Source organism: Pinus tabuliformis, chromosome J, assembly GCF_031772625.1.
Source record: "Pinus tabuliformis cultivar Carrire ecotype Pingquan chromosome J, CPIR1, whole genome shotgun sequence".
Lineage (NCBI taxonomy): Eukaryota > Viridiplantae > Streptophyta > Pinopsida > Pinales > Pinaceae > Pinus > Pinus tabuliformis.
In genome coordinates this window covers 867,688,445-867,706,207 of record NC_142295.1, presented here as the reverse complement: position 1 = coordinate 867,706,207, position 17,763 = coordinate 867,688,445, and the positions used below count along the sequence as shown (strand labels likewise).

The window sequence follows — 17,763 nt, the reverse complement described above, 5'->3', positions numbered from 1 at the left end:
TAAAACAGAGGAGAAAATATATGGCTATCCAAATTGATATCAAGTAGCTTTTTATTTCGCATCTAGAGGGTACCTTAAACTTCTATTTTTAAAAAAAATCTCACTTACATTGGATGTTTTCTTGATTTGCCCATTTTGACCCTATGCTTAGATCTGACCCATTACAATTTAGAACCTTCTACAATCTTTAGACATGCCGAATTCTACTAGATAGATATTCCATAACAACTGTTTCATGAATCAATGGAAGATTGTGTTGAAAATAATACTGAGAGGGGGGGTGAATCAGTATTATCAAGCAATTTGAATAAATCTTCCTTATTTGATCTTTGAATTATTTTTGCATATCAGTACCATAAAATAATGAGCATGAAAAACAAATAGTCACACCAAAGAACACAAGATGTAAGGTGGAAACCCAATGTGGGTGAAAACCACCTGCTGCAATATGTCTCTATCTTCTTTCAATTTAGAAACTTCTTTTACAATGATTTTGTACTGGTGCAGTCCTTTACCAGTACGCAGGCTGCAACCTGCGGAGAGCTACAACTCTCTCTCTTTCTCGTTTTCCAGTCTACTGCTGGAAGGGAGCTACAACCCCCTACTTCTTTTCATAAAGCATCAGATGATCAACAAATACATAACAGATATAGACCATTACAGATATCAGATCAGCAATAACAGAACTAACCCAGAACACCTTATCAACAGAGAAATTCAATCAACAGAACATCTTAAAACAGAGACGCGGTTTTTCTTTCAATGGCCTGCGACCAGACGCCGTTAACCTTCTGCTACTCTGCGTCCACACGCAGATATCCTTCTGCTCCGCTGCGTGCCCACGCACTGTTCCTGTGACTGCTCTGCGTTCTGTTGCTTCAGGGACGCACCCAAAGATACTATCGCGCCGCGTCTTTCGCTACAGAGACGCACCTGAAAACATTATCGCGCCGCGTCCTTCTGCTTCAGAGACGCACCTGAACCTTGATCTCCCTGCATCCACACGCAGGTCTCTCTATACTGTGCTGCGTCTCGGCGCACTTGCCCTTTACAGTATCTGCGTCCCGGCGCACTTTCCCTTCACTGATCCTGCGACCCTTCAGATATAAATGATATGAAGACTTCAAGACAAACCCAATCAGTCAGATCTACAGATCTGATCATGCGCCATAGAGATCACAGTCCATTAGAAGATTCGCCCTCTTAGATCTGGACTAGATCTCACCAAATAAGATATTCAACCCAAGACAATTGCTCAATCCAAATGAACACCTTTGCTTTATATAGGTAAGCTCCTCCCCAAAACATGGAACAATACCACGAGCCGACACCATAGAAACACAAAACCGTCGGCTAGATACCACACAAGAAACCCCCACGTGCTTTTCTTTGCCTTGAAATGTGTGCACTGGGTAGACGCACCCCTTGAACGGCTGGTCGGCGTCCCTGGACGCGGGTTTTGCATGGTATACCTGTGGGGACGCACTTTCTGAACCGATAGTCTGCGTCCTTCTTAATTTTTTACAAACTGAGAGCCTTACCACTGGAGTTGCCATCAAGTACAACATCTGTAACATACAGTCATACCAGAAAACATAATGCCAACAATCTCCCCCTTTGGACTTGATGGCAACCTCACAAACTTCAGCTTCATTCTCCCCCTTTGACATCAAGGGCAAAGGGTATGCTCCCCCTAAGCTCATGCTCCCCCTGAATATGAACCAGATCTGCAGCAACGCACCACCATGAAAGAGATAGAGACATATTGCAGCTATTTCCAAGATCTCCTTCTCCATAATGCCAACAATGCATTATGTGCTCCCCCTGAGCCTGTACCACCAATAAGAAGAGGTTCAACAAGATGATGCATCAACAACCCCCAGCTTTTGCCTGAGGTATTCAAACGTGTCCCTGGGCAATGGTTTGGTAAGAATATCAGCAACTTGTTCCTTGGAAGGAACATACTCCAACTTGACTTTCTGTTCAAGCACTTGTTCCCGGAGAAAATGGTACTTGATTGGTATGTGCTTGGTTTTTGAATGCATAACCGGATTCTTTGAGATGCTGATTGCACTTGTGTTATCACATAAGATGGGGATAGGTGGTGTACAAGTGATTTGAAAATCCTGCAAAGTCTGCATCATCCAGAGGAGTTGAGTGCAACAAGATGCAGCAGCAACATATTCCGCTTCAGCTGTAGACAAGGCAATCGAACTCTGTTTCTTGCTGAACCAAGATACCAGTCTGGAACCCATAAAGAACGCACCACCACTTGTGCTTTTCCTGTCATCCACGCTTCCGGCCCAATCTGCATCTGTATAAGCATGAAGAGTAAGATCTGTATCTCTAGGATACCATAAGCCATAATTTTGAGTCCCTTGAAGATATTTGAAAATTCTCTTTACTGCCTGAAGATGAGTCTCCTTCGGATTTGCCTGAAATCTTCCAACTATTCCAACTGCATGCATGATGTCTGGTCAGGTACCTGTCAAATATAGTAAACTTCCAATCATAGATCTGTAGGTTGGTTGATGTACTGCTGCAGATTCATCATTTGCACTGAGACTACATCCTGTGACCATGGGTGTACATACTGGTTTTGCATCTTCCATGCCATATTTCTTCAAAATCTGCTTGAGATACTTGGTTTGAGATAAAAAGATTCCTCCTTCCTTTTGTTGGATTTGCAAACCAAGGAAATATGTCAGTTCTCCTAGCAAGGACATTTCAAATTCTTTCTGCATGACCGAGGCAAAGCTTTGACTCATAGCTTCTTCATTGCTGCCAAAAATAATGTCATCTACATACACAACAAGTATTAGTAATTTGTCATTTTCAATTTTTATATACAGATTGCTATCTGCTGAACCTTTTGAGAAGCCTTGTTGATGAAGATATTTGTCCAACCGGTAGTACCAAGCCCTTGGAGCTTGTTTGAGACCATAGAGAGCCTTTTTCAATCGACATACAAGATTTGGATCATTTCCAAGAATGAACCCATCTGGTTGTTCAATGTACACTTCTTCTTCCAAGTCTCCATTCAGAAAGGCTGATTTCACGTCCATTTGAAATACTTTGAAGTTTTGAAAACTTGAGAGAGCAAGGAACATTCGGATGGCCTCAAGTCTTGCAACAGGAGCAAAAGTTTCTTCAAAGTCTATTCCTTCTTGCTGCGCATACCCTTTACAAACAAGTCTGGCTTTGTTTCTAATTACTTCTCCATTTTCATTCAATTTATTTTTGAAGACCCATTTTGTTCCGATAACATTCTTATCCTTTGGTCTAGGAACCAGCTCCCAAGTGTTGTTCTTTTCGATTTGCTCAAGTTCTTCATCCATTGCTTTCACCCAACATTCATCTTTGCATGCTTCTTTCACATTTTGTGGTTCAGTAGAGGAGAGTAATGCCAAATAGCTTGAGGCTTCTGCAACTATTCTTCTTGTTTGTACACCTGCTTCTTTCTGCCCCACAATCTGAGATTCTGGATGATTCTTCTGAACATATCTAGATGGAGTTTTCTCTTCTATTCTTGTTTGCTCTTCTGGTTCTTCTTGAGGTTCTCCTTGGGGTTCTTCTTCTTCATTATTCTGTCTTTGAGGGTAGCCTTCATCTTCTTCTATATCTTCATGATGTACTTGCCTAGGAATATATCCCTTCTCATCAACCACTACATCAATGATGTCAACAATTCTGCCAAGTCTTTTATTGTAGCATTTGTATGCTTTGCTATGTGGAGAATAGCCAAGAAGAATGCCTTCATCTGCTCTAGGTTCAAGTTTTCCAAGCTGCTCATCAGTATTCTTGATATAGCATTTGCTCCCAAAGATTTTGAAGTGCTTTACCGAAGGAGTTTTACCACTCCAGAGCTCATGAGGAGTTTGGGTGTTGTTCACCCGGACATTTGTCTTGTTGAGAATAATAACTGCAGCATGTGCAGCTTCACCCCAGAAAGTTGCGGGAGTTCGTGATTCATCAAGCATAGCACGAGCCATTTGTTGGATTGTTCTGTTCATTCTTTCAACAACTCCATTTTGCTGAGGAGTTCTAGCTGTAGAGAATTCTCTCCTTATCCCATGTTCATCACAGAAATCGAAAAATTCATTTGAAGTAAATTCCCCACCTCTGTCGGATCTGAGGCACTTAATTTTGTGACCTGATTCATTTTCAACCAAGGCTTTGAAGGACTTGAATTTTTCGAATGCTTCATCTTTGTGCTTCATAAGTCCTAACCAGACAAACCTGGAGAAATCGTCAATAAATAATATCAAGTATTCCTCTCCTCTAGGTGTTCTTTTCCTGAATGGGCCACATGTATCTGTATGTACTAGCTCAAGAGGCATGCTAGCTGATCCCTCTTTCTCTGGAAAGTTAGTCCTGGTTTGTTTTCCAAACTGACATGATCTGCATATGGTGTTGTCAGGAATTTTGATATCTGGAAGATCGCGAACTGCCTGATATTTGCATGCTTTCCTTATTTGTGAGAAGCTTAGATGTACCAACCTTCGATGCCATAACCAGTGCTCTTCATCCTTGCTAAGATAGCATTGTTGTTGTCCTTCTTCAAATATGTACAGATTATTTGGAGTTCTTTTGCCTTTGAGTACTGTTTTACCTGTATCAAGATCACGAACAAGACATCCATTTGATCTGAAAATAACCTCGGTTTTTTGATCACACATCTGGCTGACACTTAGTAGATTATGCTTCAATCCATCAACATACAAAACATTTCCAGCCTTGACCTTTTCTTTCAAAGGAGCAATACCTTTTCCTTTTATAGTTGCAGGAGTATCATTTCCAAAAGAAACTTTCTTTCCCTTTTCTAAAGTAGAATAAGATTCAAGTTTTTCTTTATCACCTGTCATATGTTTCGAACATCCACTGTCAATGTACCATAGATTTTCCTGTCCTTCTGCATAAAATGCTATCCCACATCTTTCTGTTTGAGGTTCCTTTATTCTCCATGTTTTGGTGCTTGTGGCTTGTTCCTTTTTCTCCTGAAACCTGCTCCTGCATTCAGAGTCTTCATGACCAAAATTATTGCAAATAGAACATTCAACTTCATTTTCAAGAACCGAAAAGTTGTTATAGGTCCTTTTTGTAATCCCTGTCATACTTCTTTGTTTTTGAGCTTCCCTAGTCATGATTGTTTTATATGCAACACATTGAGCTGCTTTGTGACCAAAGTTATGGCAAGAAAAGCATTGTCCATTGAAGAAGCTTCTGCGGTTATTGCTACTACCAGCCAACTGATTGTAATTTCTATTTTCATCTATTCTTGAACCAAACTGAGAAGATTTTACCTGTGGATGGTTGTAGCTTTTGTTCACCCTTAAGATGGATTGTCCCTGATAGTTTCTGTTTGTAATTCGTCCCTGCTTTACCTGATTATCTTCATTGTTCTTCTGCTCATTTCTTCTTGCTGCATCAAGATAACTTTTTGAGGTGGATGCTTGAGAGGTTTCTCCATTATAGCCCAAACCTGTCTTGTTTAGAGGAGACCGCTGCACATTGATAATCTCATCCAAAGTTTCAGATCCTTTGACAAACTTAAGATTAATAGCTTTTGTTTTCTCAATTTCTTTTCTGAGACCAACAATTTCACCTTCTAGTTTTTCAAGATGTTTTTCCTTTTCATCAATTTGAAATTGCAAAGTATCAATGATCACATTCTTTTCTTCTATGCATCTCTTGAGTCTAGTAATTTCATCATAGAGATTATCCACATCTACAGCATCCTCATAATCATCATCTTCAAATGCCATTAACAGCTTATATTTATTACCTTGTACATCTTCATCATTGTTTGATAAGCCATCACTATCTTCATGGGTGTAGTAGCTTTTCTTATTTGCACTTTGTTTCTTGTTCCATCTAGCAGGTTCCTTTCCTTTATCCTTATAAGGACATTTTGCAGCATAATGACCTACTCTTCCACAAGCAAAGCATTTGAAAGGTAGCTTACCTCTGAACCTTCCAGAACCCCTTTGAAGATTTCTGACAAAATTTGATTCTTCTTCCTCTTCTTCTGGAACATGGCTTGCTTCATAGTAATCTTCTTTGCCTGATGCCTTAAAAGCAGCTTCCCTTCTGTCTGATGGACCTCCCTTTCTCATTTCATAAGCAGTTAGAATTCCATGTAGCTGAGACATAGTGAGAACACGGAGATTTTCCTTTTCTTCTATTGCAGATACTTTAAATTCAAACTTGGGGGATAATGATCTTAGAATCTTTTGAACTACTATAGTCTCTTTTATTTCTTCACCCAAATTTTTCATACAATTAACAATCTCATCTACCCGAAGAAAATAATTAGCCACACTTTCATCATTATACATCTTGAGAGTCTCATATTGAATCCTGAGAGTTTGAAGTTTAGCTTGTTTTACCTGTTCATCTCCTTCATAGCTAGTGATCATTTTGTCCCATATCTCTTTTGCTGATTTGAAGTGCATTACCTTCATGAATTCTGTTTGGGATATACTTCCTAATAGAGTACTGACTGCCTTTGCATTTGTTTCATACTTCTTTTTCTCAGCAGGATCTGTAGGAGTAGCTGAAGGAAAAGCATAGCCTGTTTCTACAATGTTCCAAACTTCTGTACCAAGAGATTGAAGATATGCAGTAACTCTTACCTTCCAATAATTGAAATTTGTCCCATCAAAAATCGGTGGCCTGATTGATGCTTCTTTCTCGTAGTTGCTCATGATGAACGATCTACCTTCAAGCGATCAAGCTTCTCTGAAGGACCTGCTCTGATACCAATTGTTGAAAATAATACTGAGAGGGGGGGTGAATCAGTATTATCAAGCAATTTGAATAAATCTTCCTTATTTGATCTTTGAATTATTTTTGCATATCAGTACCATAAAATAATGAGCATGAAAAACAAATAGTCACACCAAAGAACACAAGATGTAAGGTGGAAACCCAATGTGGGTGAAAACCACCTGCTGCAATATGTCTCTATCTTCTTTCAATTTAGAAACTTCTTTTACAATGATTTTGTACTGGTGCAGTCCTTTACCAGTACGCAGGCTGCAACCTGCGGAGAGCTACAACTCTCTCTCTTTCTCGTTTTCCAGTCTACTGCTGGAAGGGAGCTACAACCCCCTACTTCTTTTCATAAAGCATCAGATGATCAACAAATACATAACAGATATAGACCATTACAGATATCAGATCAGCAATAACAGAACTAACCCAGAACACCTTATCAACAGAGAAATTCAATCAACAGAACATCTTAAAACAGAGACGCAGTTTTTCTTTCAATGGCCTGCGACCAGACGCCGTTAACCTTCTGCTACTCTGCGTCCACACGCAGATATCCTTCTGCTCCGCTGCGTGCCCACGCACTGTTCCTGTGACTGCTCTGCGTTCTGTTGCTTCAGGGACGCACCCAAAGATACTATCGCGCCGCGTCTTTCGCTACAGAGACGCACCTGAAAACATTATCGCGCCGCGTCCTTCTGCTTCAGAGACGCACCTGAACCTTGATCTCCCTGCGTCCACACGCAGGTCTCTCTATACTGTGCTGCGTCTCGGCGCACTTGCCCTTTACAGTATCTGCGTCCCGGCGCACTTTCCCTTCACTGATCCTGCGACCCTTCAGATATAAATGATATGAAGACTTCAAGACAAACCCAATCAGTCAGATCTACAGATCTGATCATGCGCCATAGAGATCACAGTCCATTAGAAGATTCGCCCTCTTAGATCTGGACTAGATCTCACCAAATAAGATATTCAACCCAAGACAATTGCTCAATCCAAATGAACACCTTTGCTTTATATAGGTAAGCTCCTCCCCAAAACATGGAACAATACCACGAGCCGACACCATAGAAACACAAAACCGTCGGCTAGATACCACACAAGAAACCCCCACGTGCTTTTCTCTGCCTTGAAATGTGTGCACTGGGTAGACGCACCCCTTGAACGGCTGGCCGGCGTCCCTGGACGCGGGTTTTGCATGGTATACCTGTGGGGACGCACTTTCTGAACCGATAGTCTGCGTCCTTCTTAATTTTTTACAAACTGAGAGCCTTACCACTGGAGTTGCCATCAAGTACAACATCTGTAACATACAGTCATACCAGAAAACATAATGCCAACAGATTGCTCTTAAAATTTGCGGTGTAGGTCACTTTTTAGTCTGGTTGGTTCTTTCAGATTAATGCTTCTGCTTCTCTGTTTTAGCTTTAATGCTTCACCTACTGCTTCTTTGTCTAGGGTATACCTGTTTGTATTCTTTATTTCTGTTCCTGGTCATTTCTGCATCTAGGAGATGGCTTCAGCACTCCCTCATTACCACTATGACATGATGTAATTTCTATCCCATTAACTATTTTGGTCATCTTTTTTCACATGCTTTGTAATACTAAGTACTTTTCCTGTCTATCAGTGGAAATCATGAAGTTCGATGCGTGCAAAGGAGTGTGCTTCTGGATACCCTTGCAACCAAGAACAATCAAAATGAACTACCCTTCTTGTCTCCTTGTCACCATTAGATACCCTTAGATGATATGTTAGACGATTGAGAAAGGTTGAACCGTTCGATCACATAAAAATAGTTACAAATTCATTGCAGGTAGGTAGGTATTCGATTCGCATAGGTAAAGACCCGTATGAGAACTCAGGCAGCAAGCTCTTCAATCTAGTTGTCGAGAAGGGAAAACTGAAGGAAGAGGAAGCAAAAACTATTTTTAGCAGTTGATCAGCGCAGTTGATTTCTTGATTTTCCCATTTTGTTATCCAATGCTTCTCGTCTCAAATCCCTCACTTTTTAGTTTGGTTGGTTCTTTCAGATTAATGCTTCTGCTTCTCTGTTTCAGCTTTAATGCTTCACCTGCTACTTCTTTGTCTAGGGTATACCTGTTTGTATTGTTTATTTCTGTTCCTGCTCATTTCTGTATCTAGGAGATGGCTTCAACACTCCATTATTGCCACTATGACATGATGTACTTTCTATCCCATTAACTATTTTGGTCATCTTTTCTTCACATGCTTTGTAATACTAAGTACTTTTCCTGTCTATCAGCGGAAATCATGAAGTTCAATGCATGCAAAGGAGTGTGCCTCTGGATACCCTTGCAAAAGAATTGGCTCCAGGAACGATCAGATTCAATGCTAAAGTTGTTTCCATTCAATAGTCTATAGATTCTTCTTTAACTATAGTAAAACTGGGAGATGGAATTCCTATCAAAGCTAAGGTAGCATCTTAAATCCAAACTTCTGACTCCCATTTGAAGTAGTAAAACTAGGGCGTAAATTTAGTAATGAATTGAATCCCCTCTTTCTAAACAAAGGTAATATTAATAACCCATATGCGCTGGTTTCTATCATATAGGAATTTCTGTGGTGGTTTCTCTCATACACGAGTACTAGATGTCCTTTTGTATTTGAGAAAAAACGACAGGGGTCTGTTGAATGCAAGTTTGATCATTAAATCTATCTTCTATGTTATCATGTTTCTCTCAACCATTTGGAATTTGTTTCTACTCACATGTAATGATAGGTTGTGATGGAGGGAATTCTATAGTCGCTGAATAGTTGGGTCTTCCAGCCCCTAGTCTTTCTGGGAGATCTGCTATTACGGGATTGGCAACGTACCCTGAAGGACATAAGTTTGGGCCAAAGGCGCAGCTATTTTGGGGAGAACATTTGAGGGCAGGTTTTGTTCCATGCAATGAGAAGGATGTTTACTGGTTCACAACCCAGAGTTCACTTCCTTGTGGTATAATATTATAGCACCCTTTGTTATAATTGTTATGTGGATCATGTGTAGGTGCAGGAAATCATGAATCTTAAAAATAGATTCTTCAAAAATTATTGAAACCTTCTATTATATTCCTTTCAGATAATTTTGAACAACTGCGTTGCGTTTGAATTTTTTATCTTGATATTATAATCCTCATATAGTAGTCACAAGCTCTGTGAACTATTTGACAGAAAATAACAAGAATATAAGGCATGCCTAACTGGATGTGTTGCAGATACAGATATTGGACGTGATCCAAAGAGTATATTGGAAAATGCATTGGAAAGACTTCGAGACTATCCAGAGGAGATTCTGGATATAGTAAAGAAAACTCAAATAGACACTTTAACATTAACGCACTTAGCTTGAGGTGGCCATGGGCAGTGTTATTCGGAAAACTATGTAAGGGAAATGTCTGTGTTGCAGGGGATGCAATGCATCCTATGACTCCAGACTTAGGACAAGGTGGATGTTCTACACTTGAGGATGCAGTGGTGCTAGGAAGGTTCTTGGGAGAAGTAATGACAATCACGAATGGTCTAGAAGAAGACAAAAGAATTGAAGCACCATTGAAGAAATATGTGGAGGAGAGGAGATGGAGAGCATTTGGGCTGATAAGTGGAGCATATATAACAGGAATACTGGAACAAGGATCTGGGGGCTTTATGACAAGATTCTTACACCAATTCTTATTGGGCACAACATTCTTAACATTCTTTGCAATCACAGCACCTATGTAACCTGGTATCCAATAACAGCATAATAAAACAGAGGAGAAAAAATATGGCTATCCAGATTGATATCAAGTAGCTTTTTATTTCGCATCTAGAGGGTACCTTAAAATTCTATTTTAAAAAAAAATCTCACTTACATTGGATGTTTTCTTGATTTGCCCATTTTGACCCTATGCTTAGATCTGACCCATTACAATTCAGAACCTTCTACAATCTTTAGACATGCCGAATTCTACTAGATAGATATTCCATAACAACTGTTTCATGAATCAAGGTAAGCTTGCTCTTAAAATTTGCGGTGTAGGTCACATTTTAGTATGGATGGTTCTCTTAGATTAATGCTTCTGCTTCTCTGTTTCAACTTTAATGCTTCACCTGCTCCTTCTTTGTCTAGGGTATACCTGTTTGTATTCTTTATTTCCGTTCCTGGTCATTTCTGCATCTAGGAGATGGGTTCAGCACTCCCTCATTGCCACTATGACATGATGTACTTTCTATCCCATTAACTATTTTGGTCATCTTTTTTTCACATGCTTTGTAATACTAAGTACTTTTCCTGTCTATCAGCGGAAATCATGTTCGATGCATGCAAAGGAGTGTGCTTCTGGATACCCTTGCAAAATAATTGGCTCCAGGAACAATCAGATTCAATGCTAAAGTCGTTTCCATTCAATAGTCTATAGATTCTTCTTTAACTATAGTAAAACTAGGAGATGGAACGCTTATCAAAGCTAAGGTAGCATCTTAAATCCATACTTCTAACTCCCATTTGAAGTAGTAAATCTTGGGCGTAAATTTAGTAATGAATTGAATCCCCTCTTGCTAAACAAAGGTAATATTAATAACCCATATGCACTAGTTTCTATCATACATGAATTTCTGTGGTGGTTTCTCTCATACATGGGTACTAGATGTCCTTTTTTATTTGAGAAAAAATGATAGGGGTCTGTTGAATGCAAGTTTGATCACTAAATCTATCTTCCATGTTATCATGTTTCTCTCAACCATTTGGAATTTATTTCTTAGACTCACAGGTACTGATAGGTTGTGATGGAGGGAATTTCGTAGTTGCTGAATGGCTGGGTCTTCCAGCCCCTAGTCTTTCCGGGAGATCTACTATTAGGGGATTGGTAATGTACCCTAAAGGACATAAGTTTGGGCCAAAGGTGCAGCTATTTTGGGGAGAACATTTGAGGGCAAGTTTTGTTCCATGCAATGAGAATGATGTTTACTGGTTCACAACCCAAAGTTCACTTCCTTGTGGTATAATATTATAGCACCCTTTGTTATAATTGTTCTGTGGATCATGTGTAGGTGCAGGAAATCATCAATCTTAAAAATAGATTCTTCAAAAATGATTGAAACCTTCTATTATATTCCTTTCAAATAATTTTGAACAATTGCGTTGCGTTTGAATTTTTTATCTTGATATTATAATCCTCATATAGTAGTCACAAGCTCTGTGAACTATTTGACAGAAAATAACAAGAATATAAGGCATGCCTAACTGGATGTGTTGCAGATTTAGATATTGGACGTGATCCAAAGAGTATATTGGAAAATGCATTGGAAAGACTTCGATACTATCCAGAGGAGATTCTGGATATAGTAAAGAAAACTCAAATAAACACTTTAACATTAACGCACTCAGCTTGAGGTGGCCATGGGTAGTGTTATTCGGAAAACTATGTAAGGGAAATGTCTGTGTTGCAGGGGATGCAATGCATCCTATGACTCCAGACATACGACAAGGTGGATGTTCTACACTTGAGGATGTAGTGGTGCTAGGAAGGTGCTTGGGAGAAGCAATGACAATCACGAATGGTCTAGAAGAAGACAAAAGAATTGAAGCAGCACTGAAGAAATATGTGGAGGAGAGGAGATGGAGAGCATTTGGGCTGATAATTGGAGCATATATAACAGGAATAGTGCAACAAGGATTTGGGAGCTTTATGACAAGATTCTTACACCAATTCTTATTGGGCACAACATTCTTAACATTCTTTGCAATCACAGCACCTATGAAACCATGTATCCAAAAACCGCATAATAAAACAAAGGAGAAAAAATATGGCTATCCAGATTGATATCAGGTAGCTTTTTATTTCGCATCTAGAGGGTACCTTAAACTTATATTTTAAAAAAAAGCCTCGCTTACATTGGATGTTTTCTTGATTTTCCCATTTTTTTATCCAATGCTTCTCGTCTCAAATCCCTCACATTTTAGTCTAGTTGGTTCTTTCAGATTAATGCTTTTGCTTCTTTGTTTCAGCTTTAATTCTTCACATGTTGCTTCTTTGTCTAGGGTATACTTGTTTGTATTCTTTATTTTTGTTCCTGGTCATTTCTGCATCTAGGAGATGGCTTTAGCACTCCCTCATTACCACTATGACATGATGTACTTTTTATCTATTAACTATTTTGGTCATCTTTTTTTCACATGCTTTGTAATACTAAGTACTTTTCTTGTCTATCAGCAGAAATCATGAAGTTCGATGCGTGCAAAGGAGTGTGCTTCTAGATACCCTTGCAAAAGAATTGGCTCCATGTACGATTAGATTCAATGTTAAAGTTGTTTCCATTCAACAGTCTACAGATTCTTCTTTAACTATAGTAAAACTAGGAGATGGAATGCTTATCAAAGCTAAGGTAGCATATTAAATCCAAACTTCTGACTCCCATTTGAAGTAGTAAAACTTGGGCGTACATTTAGTAATGAATTGAATCCCCTCTTGCTAAAAATATGTAATATTAATAACCCATATGCGATGGTTTCTATCAGACAGGAATTTCTGTGGTGGTTTCTCTCATACACGAGTACTAGATTTCCTTTTGTATTTGAGCAAAAATGACAGGGGTCTGTTGAATGCAAGTTTGATCATTAAATCTATCTTCTATGTTATCATGTTTCTCTCAACCATTTGGAATTTGTTTCTACTCACAGGTACTGATAGGTTGTGATGGAGGGAATTTCGTAGTCGTTGAATGGTTGGGTCTTCTAGCCCCTAGTCTTTCTAGGAGATCTGCTATTAGGGGATTGGCAACGTACCCTGAAGGACATAAGTTTGGGCCAAAGGCATAGCTATTTTGGGGAGAAAATTTGAGGGCAGGTTTTGTTCCATGCAATGAGAAGGATGCTTACTGGTTCACAACCCAGAGTTCACTTCCTTGTGGTATAATATTATAGCACCCTTTGTTATAATTGTTATGTGGATCATGTGTAGATGCAAGAAATCATGAATCTTAAAAATAGATTCTTCAAAAATTATTGAAACCTTCTATTATATTCCTTTCAGATAATTTTGAACAACTGCGTTGTGTTTGAATTTTTTATGTTGATATTATAATCCTCATATAGTAGTCACAAGCTATGTGAACAATTTGACAGAAAATAACAAGAATATAAAGCATGCCTAACTGGATGTGTTGCAGATTTAGATATTGGACGTGATCCAAAGAGTATATTGGAAAATGTATTGGAAAGACTTCGAAACTATCCAGAGGAGATTCTAGATATATTAAAGAAAACTCAAATAGACACTTTAACATTAACGCACTCAGCTTGAGGTGGCCATGGGCAGTGTTATTCGGAAAACTATGTAAGGGAAATGACTATGTTGCAGGGGATGAAATGCATCCTATGACTCCAGACTCAAGACAAGGTGGATGTTCTACTCTTGAGGATGCAGTGGTGCTAGGAAGGTGCTTGGGAGAAGCAATGACAATTACGAATGGTCTAGAAGAAGACAAAAGAATTGAAGCACCATTGAAGAAATATCTGGAGGAGAGGAGATGGAGAGCATTTGGGTTGATAAGTGGAGCATATATAATAGGAATACTACAACAAGGATCTGGGGGCTTTATGACAAGATTCTTACACCAATTCTTATTGGGCACAACATTCTTAACATTCTTTGCAATCACAGCACCTATGAAACCCGGTATCCTAAAACAGCATAATAAAACAGAGGAGAAAAAATATGGCTATCTGGATTGATATCAGGTAGCTTTTTATTTCACATCTAGAGGGTACCTTGAACCTCTATTTAAAAAAAAAAAAAATCTCACTTACATTGGATGTTTTCTTGATTTTCCCATTTTGTTATCCAATGCTTCTTATCTCAAATCCCTTACTTTTTAGTCTGGTTGGTTCTTTCAGATTAATGCTTCTGCATCTCTGTTTCAGCGTGAATGCTTCACCTGTTGCTTCTTTGTCTAGGGTATACCTGTTTGTATTGTTTATTTCTGTTCCTGCTCATTTTTGCATCTAGGAGATGGCTTCGGCACTCCCTCATTGCCACTATGACATGATGTACTTTCTATCCCATTAACTATTTTGGTCATCTTTTTTTCACATGCTTTGTAATACTAAGTACTTTTCCTGTCTATCAACGGAAATCATGAAGTTCGATGCGTGCAAAGGAGTGTGCTTCTGGATACCCTTGCAAAAGAATTGGCTCCAGGAACGATCAGATTCAATGCTAAAGTTGTTTTCATACCCCTGTCATTTTTTGATCCTCTGTACTTTACCTCCAGATGCTCTTCCCACTATAATTTAGCTTCTTTTATGCCAATTCATAGGGCACAAGTGACTTCCTTCCCTTCAGCATTTACCAAACAGCTCTCGTACACCGACTTTGGAAAATGGTAAGTATGCCAGCATAACTCTTGGCTGATAAATGTCTCAGAAAGCATGCAAGACCATAGCAAACATAGATGTAGAAATTGTAAAAGCTCACCGTATTATTGTTTCTGCCCTCATGCATTCAGGATTTGATCGCCAAAACAATAAGACCACAATGGCCAACACACAACTTATCTCAAGGCATGCAGCGTTGCATTTAGAGTAATAGGTTTTTAGTTTTACCATTTACAGGGGGTTGATATAGGTGCACCCAGTGGACAGTTAGAAAAATGTCCATATTCATTTGAATATTTTCAAGATTACAATGACTGTAGGGCTCACTAGAGGGGTCTTCCATGGCAGATAGTCCATGCCATGCTAGAATATGGACTCCTAAAAGGTGTGAACCCTGAGTTTAACCAATAGAAATTCAAAATCATATAAGCCAATTCTTATTGGGCACAACATTCTTAACATTCTTTGCAATCACAGCACCTATGAAACTTGGTATCCAAAAACAGCATAATAAAATAGAGGAGAAAAAATATGGCTATCCAGATTGATATTAGGTAGCTTTTTATTTCGCATCTAGAGGGTACCTTAAACTTCTATTTAAAAAAAAAAAATCTCACTTACATTGGATGTTTTCTTGATTTTCCCATTTTGTTATCCAATGCTTCTCGTCTCAAATCCCTCACTTTTTAGTCTGGTTGGTTCTTTCAGATTAATGCTTCTGCTTCTCTGTTTCAGCTTTAATGCTTCACCTGCTGCTTCTTTGTCTAGGGTATACCTGTTTGTATTCTTTATTTCTGTTCCTGGTCATTTCTGCATCTAGGAGATGGCTTCAGCACTCCCTCATTGCCACTATGACATGATGTACTTTCTATCCCATTAACTATTTTGGTCATCTTTTTTTCACATGCTTTGTAATACTAAGTACTTTTCCTGTCTATCAGCAGAAATCATGAAGTTCAATGTGTGCAAAGGAGTGTGCTTTTGGATACCCTTGCAAAAGAATTGGCTCCAGGAATGATCAAATTCAATGCTAAAGTTGTTTCCATTCAACAGTCTACAGATTCTTCTTTAACTATAGTAAAACTGGGAGATGGAACGCTTATCAAAGCTAAGGTAGCATCTTAAATCCAAACTTCTGACTCCCATTCGAAGTAGTAAAACTAGGGCATAAAATTAGTAATGAATTTGAATCCCCTCTTGCTAAACAAAGGTAATATTAATAACCCATATGTGTTGGTTTCTCTCGGACAGGAATTTCTATGGTGGTTTCTCTCATACACGAGTACTAGATGTCCTTTTGTATTTGAGAAAAATGGCAGGGGTCTGTTGAATGCAAGTTTGATCATTAAATCTATCTTCTATGTTATCATGTTTCTCTCAACCATTTGGAATTTGTTTCTACTCATAGAAAATGATAGGTTGTGATGGAGGGAATTCCGTAGCCGCTGAATGGCTAGGTCTTCCAGCCCCTAGTCTTTCTAGGAGATCTGCTATTAGGGGATTGGCAACGTACCCTGAAGGACATAAGTTTGGGCCAAAGGCACAGCTATTTTGGGGAGAACATTTGAGGGCAGGTTTTGTTCCATGCAATGAGAAGGATGTTTACTGGTTCACAACCCAGAGTTCACTTCCTTGTGGTATAATATTATAGCACCCTTTGTTGTAATTGTTCTGTGGATCATGTGTAGGTGCAGGAAATCATCAATCTTAAAAATAGATTCTTCAAAAATTATTGAAACCTTCTATTATATTCCTTTCAGATAATTTTGAACAACTGCGTTGTGTTTGAATTTTTTATCTTGATATTATAATCCTCATATAGTAGTCATAAGCTCTGTGAACTATTTGACAGAAAATAACAAGAATATAAGGCATGCCTAACTGGATGTGTTGCAGATTCAAATATTGGACGTGATCCAAAGAGTATATTGGAAAATGCATTGGAAATACTTCGAGACTATGTAGAGGAGATTCTAGATATAGTAAATAAAACTCAAATAGACACTTTAACATTAACGCACTCAGCTTGAGGTGGCCATGGGCAATGTTATTCGGAAAACTATGTAAGGGAAATGTCTATGTTGCAGGGGATGCAATGCATCCTATGACTCCAGACTTAGGACAAGGTGGATGTTCTACACTTGAGGATGTAGTGGTGCTAGGAAGGTGCTTGAGAGAAGAAATGACAATCACAAATGGTCTAGAAGAAGACAAAAGAATTGAAGCAGCACTGAAGAAATATGTGGAGGAGAGGAGATGGAGAGCATTTGGGCTGATAAGTGGAGCATATATAACAGGAAGTTTCCAAAAACAACAAGACCTATTTAATGCAATGGGCATTGGGTAATAGGTCTTTACCCTCCACCTACTAATTTTCATCTTCAATAATTCTTTATATATCACAATGCTTCTTGAATTTATGCCTTACGGCGTTTCCTTTGCAGCATCTGGTGCAAATTCTAGTTATGATTATTTGCAACTCATCATTTTCGATATCTCTTTGATGTGCAAGTTGTTAAACATCTAATTTTATTATCATTATGGAAATGTTTTTGTTTTGTCAATAAAAATGCTAAATATAATGTCTAATTATAGTGGTTATTTGGACTTTTAGGGTAATGACTCTT

General features: G+C 38.7%; 4 pseudogenes; all 4 read left to right on the top strand.

Annotated features, from left to right (window-relative positions):
- Positions 1 to 8,290: 8,290 nt before the first annotated feature.
- Positions 8,291 to 10,503, top strand: LOC149229428 (monooxygenase 2-like; annotated as a pseudogene).
- Positions 10,504 to 10,546: 43 nt separating this feature from the next.
- Positions 10,547 to 12,584, top strand: LOC149229427 (monooxygenase 2-like; annotated as a pseudogene).
- A 273-nt stretch (positions 12,585 to 12,857) lies between these two features.
- Positions 12,858 to 14,494, top strand: LOC149229426 (monooxygenase 2-like; annotated as a pseudogene).
- A 570-nt stretch (positions 14,495 to 15,064) lies between these two features.
- On the top strand, positions 15,065 to 17,483 carry LOC149229425 (monooxygenase 2-like; annotated as a pseudogene).
- Positions 17,484 to 17,763: the final 280 nt, after the last annotated feature.